The sequence below is a fragment of the Equus asinus genome, unplaced genomic scaffold (assembly GCF_041296235.1).
Source record: "Equus asinus isolate D_3611 breed Donkey unplaced genomic scaffold, EquAss-T2T_v2 contig_584, whole genome shotgun sequence".
Lineage (NCBI taxonomy): Eukaryota > Metazoa > Chordata > Mammalia > Perissodactyla > Equidae > Equus > Equus asinus.
Genome location: NW_027225276.1, coordinates 139,057 through 150,409, shown reverse-complemented (window position 1 = coordinate 150,409; position 11,353 = coordinate 139,057). Strand labels below are relative to the sequence as shown.

The window sequence follows — 11,353 nt, the reverse complement described above, 5'->3', positions numbered from 1 at the left end:
TATCTGAGAGGTGGCTCCGGTGTGTCCGGCAGGTGGTCCCATTCTCTCTGGCACATGGTTACGGGGTATCATGCAGGTGATTTCAACGTGCCCTGTCGGTTGTCGAGGCCTGTCTGACACCTGGTTCTTGTGTGCCCGGCAGGTAGTTTCAGTGAATCAGGCACCTGGTTCTGGCATATCCAACAGGTGGTCCCGGCATGTCTGGTACGTGATTCCCGCCTGTGCAGCACATGGTTCTGGCGTATCCGGCAGGTGATTTCGACGTGAGCGGCAGGTGGTTCCAGCATGTCAGGCACCTGGTTCTGGCATGTCTTGCAGGTGACTCACTCGTGTCTGGGACTTGGTTCTGGCATTTCTTTAAGGTGGTTCATTCATGTCCAGCACCTGGTTTTGACGTGTACAACACCTGTTTCTGGAGTTCTTGGCAGGTGGTTCTCACAAGACTGGCAGGTGCTTCAGGCGTGTCCAGCAGGTGGTTCTGGCATGTCGGGCACCTGATTCTGGTGTGCCCAGCATGTGGTTCCAGACTGTCTGTCAAGTGGTTCAAGCTGGTCTAGCAGGTGTTTCAGGTGTGTCCAGCAGCTGTTTCAGGCGTGTCCGGCACCTGGTTCTGGCCTGTGCTGGACCTGTTTCTGGTGTATCCGTCACATGGTTCCAGCGTGTCTGGCACATGGTTCTGGCATATTCGGTAGGTGGCTTCAGCATACTGGGAGCCTGGTTCCGGTGTATCTCACAGTTGGTTCCATGGTGTCTGGCAGGTGGTTCCTGTGTGTCTGGCATATGGTTCTGGTACATTCGAAAGGTGGTTCCGGCATGTTCAGCAGGTTGCAACAGTGTGTCTGGGACCTGATTCCATCCTGTCCGGTTGATGCTTTCAGAGTGTCCTGGCTTTGGTTCCGGCCTGTCTTGCAATTAGTTCCCACATGTCCGGTGGGTGATTCTGGCGTGTCTGGCAGATTTTCCAGCCTTTTCCAGAAATTGGTACTGGCGTATCCAGGACCTGGTTCCGGTGTATCTGGCAGGTGATTTTGGCGTATCCAGCCTGTTGTTCTGGCGTGTTAGGATGGTGGTTCCAGCTTGTGTGGCAGGTGTTTGTGGCGTGTCTGGCACCTGGTTCTGGCATATTTGGGAGGTGGTTTCAGTGTATCTGGTACTTGGTTCTGGGATATCCAACAGGTGGTTCCGAAGTGTGTGGCATGTGGTTCTGGTAGGTTCAGAAGATGGTTCCGGCCTGTCCGTTAGGTGCTTCCAGCATGTCTGGAAGTTGGTTCTGGTGTGTCAGACTCATGTTTCCAGTGTGTCCAGTGGGTGGTTCCAGGTGGATCTGGTGTGTCCGGTGGGTGCTTCCGGTGAGTCTGCTGGGTCATTATGGGATGTCTGTGTGGTGGTTCCAGAGTGTTTGGCGGGTGCTTTCGGCATGCCTGTCGGGTTTTTCCAGCCTCTAAGGTGCCTGGTTCAAGCATATCCAGCAGGTGAGTTCTTTCTCAGCTTCCTAAAGAGCTGGAAGCAAGACAGTTTGTGGCTTGTCTCCGCTTGAGGGATGGAGGCAGTGCTTTGTGCCATCCACCTCTCGAGCAATATAGGGCATGGTTGAGAGCAAATGGGCCTTTCTGACATAGGGGCTTTCTGACACTCTCTCCACGAATGCACAAGGACAGTTGGTTAAAAGCCTCTTGTCTCTATCCTCCTAAGCTTGTGGAATCACAATCATTCGGGCCTTGGCCCCCTTGCTTAAGGGGAAGATGTAGCCATTACCCCTGAGCCGGGTTGGCAAGAGGGAAATGTGGCAGAAGCAGAAGTTCTAAAGCAGCGAGTTAAGGGCTGGGAGGAAATGGCGTTCAGCTGCCTGTGTATGAGAGGTTCCCAATATGCTATAAGAGCACTGTGGAAAGCGACTTCTTTCTCAGCTTCCTAAAGAGCTGGAAGCAAGATGGTTTGTGTCTTGTCTCCCCTTGAGGGATGGAGGCAGTGCTTTGTGCCTTCCACCTCTAGAGCAATGTAGGGCACTGCTGAGAGCAAAGGGGCCTTTCTTCCATAGGTGCTTTCTGACACTCTCTCCTCCAGTGCACAAAAGCAGTTGGTTAAAAGCCTATTGTCTCTCTCCTCCTAAGCATGTGGATGCACAATCATTCGGGCCTCAGCCTCCTTGCTTAAGGAGAAGATGTAGGCATTTTGTCTGAGCCGGGTTGGCAAGATGGAAATGCCCCAAAAGCAGAAGTTCTAAAGCAATGAGTTAAGGGCTCCAAATAAACAGCATTTCAGGTGCCTTTGTATGAGATGTTCAAGGTACACTATAAGAACAGTGTGGCAAGTGAGTTCTTTCTCAGCTTCCTAAAGAGCTGGAAGCAAGATGGATTATTGCTCATCTCCCCTTGAGGGTTGGAGGCAGTGTTTCGTGCCTTGCAATTTTAGGGCAATGTAGGACTCTGCTGAGCAAACTTGGCCTTTCTTCCATAGCTGCTTTGTGAACACTCTCTCCACCCATGCACAAGGGCGGCATGAGAGGTTGCCAGTATGCTGTAAGAGCACTGTGGAAAGCGAGTTTTTCTTAACTTCCAAAGAGTGGTTGGTTAAAATCCTATTGTCTCTCTCCTCCTAAGCATGTGGAAGGACAATCATTCGTGCCTCAGCCGAATGATTCGGGCGGGACTTGTGTGACCCACCTGCCTTAAATGCTGGAACCAACTGTTGGACACTTCAGAAGCATCATCTGGAAACGGTGGAACCACCCATCGCAGATGTGAGAATCAGGTCCAAAACGTGCCAGAAGCACCTGCAGGACACACCAGAACCATCTGACTCAAACGCCAAAATCACCTGCCGGATACACAAGAACCACTTGATGGACACTCCAGAATCACATGACGGGCATGAAAGAACCATCTCTCAGAGTGCCAGAACCATGTGCTGGAAATGCCGGAACCACATCACTGACAGACATGAACCACCTGCTGGACACGCCTGAACCACCTGCTTCACTCGCTGGAACCACCTTCTGGACAAGCCAAAATCACCTGCCGGATACACTGGAACCAGGCCCCTTAGAAGCCGGAAAAAGCCAACAGACATGCCAGAAGCACCTGCCGCACACTCTGGAACCACCATACAGACATGCCTGAATGACCCGCCATACACACCAGAAGCACCCACCAGACACGCCAGAACCACCTGGAACCACCCACCGGACACACTGGAACCATGACACTGACACGCCAGAACCACCTTGCAGACATGTCAGAAGCACCCAAAGGACATGCTGGAACCATCTTCCGAACGTACCAGAACCACATGCCAGACACACAGGAACCACCTGTCACACACTTCGCAACCACCTGTTGGATATGCCGAGACCATGTGCCAGATACACTGAAACCACCTCCCGAATACGCCAGAACCAGGTGCTGGCCATGCCACAAACACCTGCCAGACAAGCCGGAACCACCAGCCTAACACGCCAGCACAACCTGCCGGACATGCCAAAATCACCTGCTGGATAAACCGGAACCAGGTCCTGGATACGCCAGAACCAATTTCCAGAAAAGGCCAGAGCAGCCTGCCAGACAGCCTGGAATCCCCCGCCAGGCATGCGGGAACCAACTGTCAAACACGCCGGAACCAACACCTGGACACACTGAACGCACCAACCACACACAAAGGAATCAGGTTCCGGACACATGGTAGCCACCAGTCGGACACGCCGGAACCACCTTCAGAACATACTGGAACCATATGCCAGACACACAGGAACTACCTGCCAGACACCACGGAACCAACGGTCAGATACGATGGAACCAGGCGCCCAGTACGCTGAAGCCACCTGCTGAACACGCCCAAACACTGTGCTGGACATGCCAGATCCATATGATGGATACACCAGAAACAGGTCCAGCACAGGCCAGAACCAGGTTCCAGAAACAGCTGAAACAGCGGCTGGACACACCTGAACCACCTGTTAGACCAGCCTGAACCACTAGATGGAGAATCCTGAACCACATGCCAGGCACACTGTAACCAGGTGCCCGACACGCGAGAACCACCTTCTGGACACGTCTGAACCACCTACAAGTCTTGTGAGAAACACCTGCCGGATACACCAGATACAGGTGTCGCACACACCGAAACCAGGTGATGGACATGACTGACCACCTGCAAGACATGCCAGAACCAGACATGCCAGATGGGGAAGAGGTGATTTTGGGGGAGAGGAGCTTTGTAGATTTCTCACTTGGGCACTTACCTGTTTTGTTCTCCATCCAGGGTTTCTCCTGGGAGCAAGTTCTTGAGAAATCTATAATGAAAAGTATGAGCTATCTACATAGGGAGAACTCAGACTTCGTTCAGCAATTTCCTGGGCGTCTGGAGACTCGATAGAATACTTTTTTCTTTTTCCATTGCCAACACCCATGCCCATTCAGGCCTATGTGAGTTTTTACAATGCTCCTCCAACTGGTCTCCAGGCCTCCAGCGTGCCTCATTTCTCTTCATCGTAGAGGACAATAGCAGATCAATGTTTCTGAGGCATGGCTCCACCAGTGCCCTCTCTGATGCGGAAACCTTCCTCTCACTGCCTACCTGATAGACTCCAACTCTCTGCCTTAGCACTCAAGGGCCCCTCCGCCTTTCATGTATCCCACAGTCCTGCCAAACCGAACAGTACCCACTACCCAAAAACACACATTGCATTCTTCTCTTTCACCTCTGCCTGATCAGATGATGGACTTGAAACAAAGCCATCATTTGCTAGTTAAGTGACTTTTGCACAGGTCATTTCACCTCCCTGACCCTCAGTTTCTGCATATATAAGTGATGAATAGTAAGAGTCACCTCATATTGTTCTTATAAAGAATTAAAATTGACTTAGAGAGCATATGCAAAAACAGCTGGCTCCCTGCCTGACATGCTGCAGTCACCAATAATTATTCGGATCTAAATATTGGCTCATGCCATGCCCTGCTTCTTTTCCTATTAAAACCTTATCCTTCAAAAATCGGTGTGTACCCTTTCTTGAAGACCAGCCCAAGGTGTAAACTGAAGTTCATTTTCCTAAGCTGCTCAGTAACATTTATAACGCAAAGTCTAATGCGTTAGACCGTTGTTTTTTTTTTTTAAGCAAAAGAAGCTAACTCTGGCTAACTTCAGTTTTCTTATTAAAGAAATTGACTAGAAGGATTTACGGTAACTCACATAACTGAAGGGAATTTTTGAAAAAATCAACAAACAAAAAGCAAAAATAAGCTTTGGAAGACACAATAGAGCACAGTGTATAGTTATTATTACTGCCGTTCACCAAATATTGTCGGCTCTTCTCTGGCACACAGAAGGGATGTATCTTCTTGGCCCCTTAAAGTCAAATGTGACTTTGTGAGCCTTTGGCAAATGAAACTTGAGCAAAAATGAGGCTGTCTCTTCCAGACAAACCTTTGGCAAACAGTAGGAGTGTGTTTTTCCTGCCTGGCAGTTGTGCAAGAAGTTGGATCGAGCATCTTTTAGCTGCCATCTACTCAATCCTCCAGACTGAGCAAGGATAATACAGAGCCAGCTCCTGATGACATGGAGCATGTTCGAGAAATAAACCTTGGTTATTTTTAGCTGAGACTTAGGAGTTTGTTGTGAATACAGCACAACATGGACTATCTGACTGGTGAAAACATATGTAGGGGAGGAAGACATTTCCTCTTCCCAAATGTGGGTTCGTCTGGCTGGAGAACGAATTAAATTCACATGAGACAGAAAAGCAAGAGAAAATTGGACAAAGCTTTATGAGGAACCGTGGCCCGGTGCCTTTCTTCCCGAAGGAAGAAAGGGCACCAAAGAAGTGGGGTGCACATAGTGGTTATATACCGCCAAATGGGGTGTTTCACATGTGATTGAAATGTCCCTCCCACAATAGTCACAAGATTGCCCTGTCGGCACTTGATGGACACAGCAGGTAGTGGGTCTGCTATCTCAGTGGGCATAGCAGGACTCAAGTCGATTGTCTGGAGCTGGGCGGTCACAGGTGAGCTCAGCAATCAGTTCCTAGCCTAAGGAAAGATGCTTAATCCTTAAGAAATGCCAACGTTGGGAGGGGGAGGAAAGTCAGTTACAGGAGGTTACCAGACTAGCACAATAAAATGCAGATTTAAGTCCTTGCCTTTGGTATTGATTAAGAGTTTTTAGAGAGAAGGTCATCTCCTTTCTTCTTCCTGGTACAGGGAGGGAGGCAACTTTTACAGATAGAGATTTACCTTACAAATGTAAATGTGCCCTAACAAAGGGCAAGTTCCATTCCTCCTTCCCTGTCCCAGTTTCTCAAAAGCAATCAGCCTCAAATAATCCTGATGCCAAAGAGACATATCTTGGGGTGGCCATTTCCAGGTCCCCACACATACATATTACCAATTTCCTGTGCTGTTGACCAAAATGACTTCAGTGAGCCAATATTAGAATTCCTTTTCACAAAGGTGGATAAGTGACAGATTAGAAGTCTACACTGTCCCAGGAGTGTAGACAGATACCATGCTTATATATAGCAAAAATATTTCCTCATTTTGTCCTTTACCTGTCAATAAAAAAGCATATCTATAGAAATCTGGAGGTAAAGCTCCAGACAAAACCAACATGGTGACAAGGAGGAACATTACATACTTGTAAAAGGAGCGACAGATGAGAAAATAATAATAATGGCTGGGAACTTATAGAACCTTGCATTGAAAGGGATCTCATATGGAACTCAGGAAATATTTATAGCTGAAAGCACTACATGACAAAATCTGGTGGATGGAATTAAACAATACTTAGAAGAAAGATACCTTCAACATACGTATCTAAAAAGAAAAATTAGAAACCAATGAGCTACTTGTTCAAGAAGCTAGACAAAGAGCAAGACAGTAAAGTCAGGAAGAAAGGAAATGAGAAAGAGAAATGCCAAACCTTTGTTTCTATTTATTTGCTCTTTATTTATTGCTATGGACTGAATTCTCTCTCCCCACCATTCATATATGGAAGCCCTGACCCCCCCTTGTGACCATGTCCAGACACAAGGTCTTTAGGAAGTAATTATGGTGAAAATGAAGTCATAATGGTGGAACCTAAATCAGATAGGACTGCGGCCTCATCAGAAGTGGAAGAGATCTCTCTTTCTGTTTCTTCACACGCATACACACACCCCACCATCTGAGGACTCAGTGAGAAGGGGACCTTATGCAAGCTGAGGAGAGAGCCCTCGCCAGAACCTGACCATGCTGGCATCCTGCTCTCAGGCTTCCAGCCCCCAGAATGGTGAGAAAATAAATTTCTGTTGTTTAAGTCACCCACGCTATGGCATTTTGTTATGGGAACCCAAGCTAAGATGCTTATCTTTCACAGTTTGTTCCTAGGTTCTGGTACCAATTCCAATGTGTGTGGGGTTGTGGGTCGGGGGAGTCCCCCCCACCAACAAGCAATTCTTGGGACACCAGCTGGGTGTCCTACAACTCAACTCGATTCTGACACTATGTACCCAGAGACAGCATCACACCCCACAGGTTAAGGGTTCAGCCCCACAAGACTGCCCCCACTGCAGGTGCCAACAGCAAGTCTAGGTTGTCGCCTATGCTTCTGAGCAACTGGCTGTCAGTAGGAGGTTCCCAAGACTCTCTACTCCGGTTCGACGAATTTGCTAGGGTGGCTCACAGAACTCAGAGAAACCTCTTACTTACTAGATTACCTGTTTATTAGAAAAGGATATGACTCGGGAATAGCTCGATGGAACAGACGCACAGGGCAAGACATGGGGAAAGGGCACTGAGCTTCCACGCCCTCTCCAGGTAACCACTCTCCCAGAACCTGCACGTGGTCACCAACCTGGATGCTCTTGGAAATCTGTCCTTTTGGGTTTTTATGCATAAGCCGTTTATTTATTCTCTTACCCTCGGCTGCTGTTTTTCCTTCCCCATTTATAGCCCAAAGCCAATCAAAGAAGGACATGTGCAGTGTGATGCTGTTCCTGCACATTTTTTAAGTGCATAACAATGTAAGAATTTGTTAACGGAGACATACACATGTATGTCTTGACTCTGCATAAAAATGTAATCTTTTGTTAATGGAGCCATGCACATGGATATTCTTGGAATCATAAAGAATGTAATTAATTTTAGGATATTGATACCTATGATGAGGGAGGGAGGAGAACGGGATGGAAATGTGAATTTTAGGTGTGACGGCAACATTTTGCTTCTTAAAAACAGAGATATCGTTGTGGGCTGAATCATGTCCCTGAAAATTCATATGTTGAAGTCCTAACTCCAGGACCTAAAAATAGGGCTGTATTTGGAGAGAGGGCCTCTAAAGAGGTAATTAAGGTAAAGTGAGGTCACATGGGTAGGCTCCAATCCAATGTGACTGATAGTCACGTAAGAAGAGAAGATTAGAACTCAGACACACACAGAGGGAAGACCGTCTGAGGACACAGGGAGAAGCGGCCGGGGAGAGAGGCCTCAGAAGAGACTATACCGGCCAACGCCTTGATCTTGAACTTCAGCCTCCAGAACCGTGAGAAAATAAATTTCTATTGTTTAAGCCACCCTACGTGTGGTATTTTGTCATGGCAGCCCCAGCAAATGAATGCAACATCGGAAGCAAATAGGGCAGAATTTAACGTCTGTTCTTTCTGGGTATTGGGGCCGGAGATAGAGGTCATACTATGTACTCTTCTGCATATTTGAAATATTTCCATAATAGTTAAGAAAATAACAAGCAGATCCCGAAAAAGAATAACCAGAGAGTAGAAATTTATGTGTGATTACCTTACAGGCCAAGGTGGGTTTCGTGTTGGGCAGGTGGTTCTCTTCCACAGGGTGTGTCAGTCACCCATGAATTCCCGTCTCTTGGCTCTGCCATTCCTGATGCCTGTATCATTGTCTGCAACCAATCTGCACAAGGAGAAAGAAGGAACACGGAGAAGACACACCTGCTTTCAAAAGTTCCAACCTGGAAATGGCACACACCACTTCCACTCCCATTGCATTGGCTGAAACATAGTCACACGCCACACCTCACTGCAAGTTGCTGGGTGACTGCCTTCCTGGGCACCCAGGACAAGGATGTGGACAAACAGCCAGTAGTCCCACCCACAATGTCATCAGGTTGACCCTGGTCTTCATGCTGCTGCTCAGTCTACAGCGTGTCTGCCAGCTCTATGGTTAGGGTTTAGATATTTTACAAAGTCGCGGGGTTGGGGGTCATGGTTTGGGACTTCAAAGAGGAGGAAGCCGATTCACAAGGAGACAGGAAACCAAATGTTTGCTGGGCCATCTCTAAACAAATGAGAGAGAACTTGTGTAAAATGGGCCCGGCTAGGTACCTTCTTCTCTACCACATCTAGAGTTCCCTACGTTGACAGCTCCTTCCTGGAACAGGCCTTCTGTCTTAAATTCTTTTAGGCAGTTAGGGGCGAGGCCAAAGTTTCTTTTATATATAAATTTTATGTGTATATATGTAATTTATAGAACTAAATAAATGAATTTAAATATAGATACAATGGATTATATATTCTATTATATATCAATATTAATATATATTATATATATATAGATAATCTCCTTGGTTCTCCAGAGAACCCTGACAAATACAGGAGGAGTTAATATTCTTTTCTCGATGGCATTTACATTTAATCATTTGAAATTCTTAGTTATGACATTGTTATGGCTTGCAAGGAAGTGTCCTTTTCAGTGTTTCATTTAGAGGCCTCAAGATACCAATTTTAAAAAGTTTCCCATTTTATTTGTTTGGTTTGATAGGCTTTTTCCAATTGAGTGCACAGATAAACCAATTTAGGTATTTCAAAGGAGCCCCATTTAGGCCAGCGAAGCTTTAAATCACCCTGAGTAATCTGAGCCCAGTGGGACAGAAATCTACATGTAGAAGGTCTGTATTCTTTAAAGACAAAACCAGCAGGAGTCCCAGAGTGGGGCTGTTCTTCGGTGGTCCTCTTAGAAAATGGACTTCTCATTTGTATGAACTTACCAAAGGATCAAAGGCCCAGAAAAGGAGTGAAAGAAACAGAAGTTTCTAACAAAGCTGACAATGGAAGGATGGCCAGAACCAGTATCAAAGGACGCCTACATAAAGAGTCTGGACCTCTACCAAAAATGGGTGGTCCAGGCCCAGGAGGACTTACCACCAGGAACCAGAGCCACCAGGAGGAGACGACAGAGCACAAAAGATTCTTTGCAGGCACCTTGCTTGTGTCTGTGAAGTGGCACCAGAATTGAAGGTCAGTAGCTAGGGATCCCACTTCTGTCACCACGTAAAGTCAGCAAATAAGAGGCATAAACTGCAAAAGAACCAAAAAGTTTATTTGGGGTCTCAAGAATTGCAATTCAGGAGATGTAGATTCGAGTAGAAGCTCAAATGTGCTCCTAGGAAGACAAAGGAGGCAGGGGTATATAAAAGGAAAGGACACAGGCTTACAAAGCTCTACAGTGAACAGTTAATGACTGGTTCTGGCATGGGGTGAGCTGACTTGCCAGAACATAGTTGGTCCTAGGCAGACTGCCCCTTCTTGGAATGAGGAAATACTTCAAGATGTGACCTCTGCTGTCAGGTAAAGCTCAAAAGTTCAGTTAACGTCTGGTGGTGGATGTGGTGTACAAGCATAAGCCCCACTTCCTTAATGGCCTCCCAGCTCCATTTTAGAAGCCTTGAAAATGGTACTCCATTTTGTCATTGTCATCCACCACAGTCACGCACCATGTAACAATATTAACGATGTTTCGGTCACTAATGGACCACATACATGAGAGTGGTCCCATACGGGTAGCACCACATAGCCTGGGTGTGTAGTAGGCTCTACCACTTAGGTTTGTGTAAGTACACTGTGTGATGTTCACACAACAGTGAAAGTGCCTAATGATGCATTTCTCAAAACATGTCCCTTTCATTAAGTGAGGTATGCCCGTACTGATTTTAGTCTTGTGAATGTTGAATAATGAATTATTCATTTCAATTATTTGAGCCAGCCCCACTGGCTGAAGACGGTAAAGGCTGACTGAAGCAAGAAACTAAAATTTGTTATTCAACATTCACAAAACCAAATGAGTAAAGAACTTTAAGTTCTATATCAGGGTTCATGTAAGGCAAAAACATTCTAAAGGAAAGATGGATTTGAGGACATATATGATTCTGAGTATAAATGTCTGGGTACTAGCAAAAATTCCAGGGAGCATTTCAGACTTTTGAGGCAGTGGAATTGGTGAAACCAAAGTCAAGCTCTCCAAACAGTCAAGGGGGCCCAGGCAATATCTGGAGTACAGGTGGAACAGGCAGAAAATTCCATTAATGTAATTGTATGATATGATGAACGGACAGAGTTGGAAAATAGGATGGCAGGGTA

At 46.7% G+C, this 11,353-nt stretch overlaps 1 long non-coding RNA gene across 1 annotated transcript; it reads right to left on the bottom strand.

Annotated features, from left to right (window-relative positions):
• Positions 1 to 2,402: 2,402 nt before the first annotated feature.
• LOC139044080 (uncharacterized) lies at positions 2,403 to 10,291 on the bottom strand. Its single transcript, XR_011501136.1, has 3 exons — positions 10,139 to 10,291; positions 8,766 to 8,891; positions 2,403 to 2,773 (listed from the first exon to the last, which is right to left on the bottom strand). It is a non-coding gene; the product is annotated as an uncharacterized lncRNA (long non-coding RNA).
• Positions 10,292 to 11,353: the final 1,062 nt, after the last annotated feature.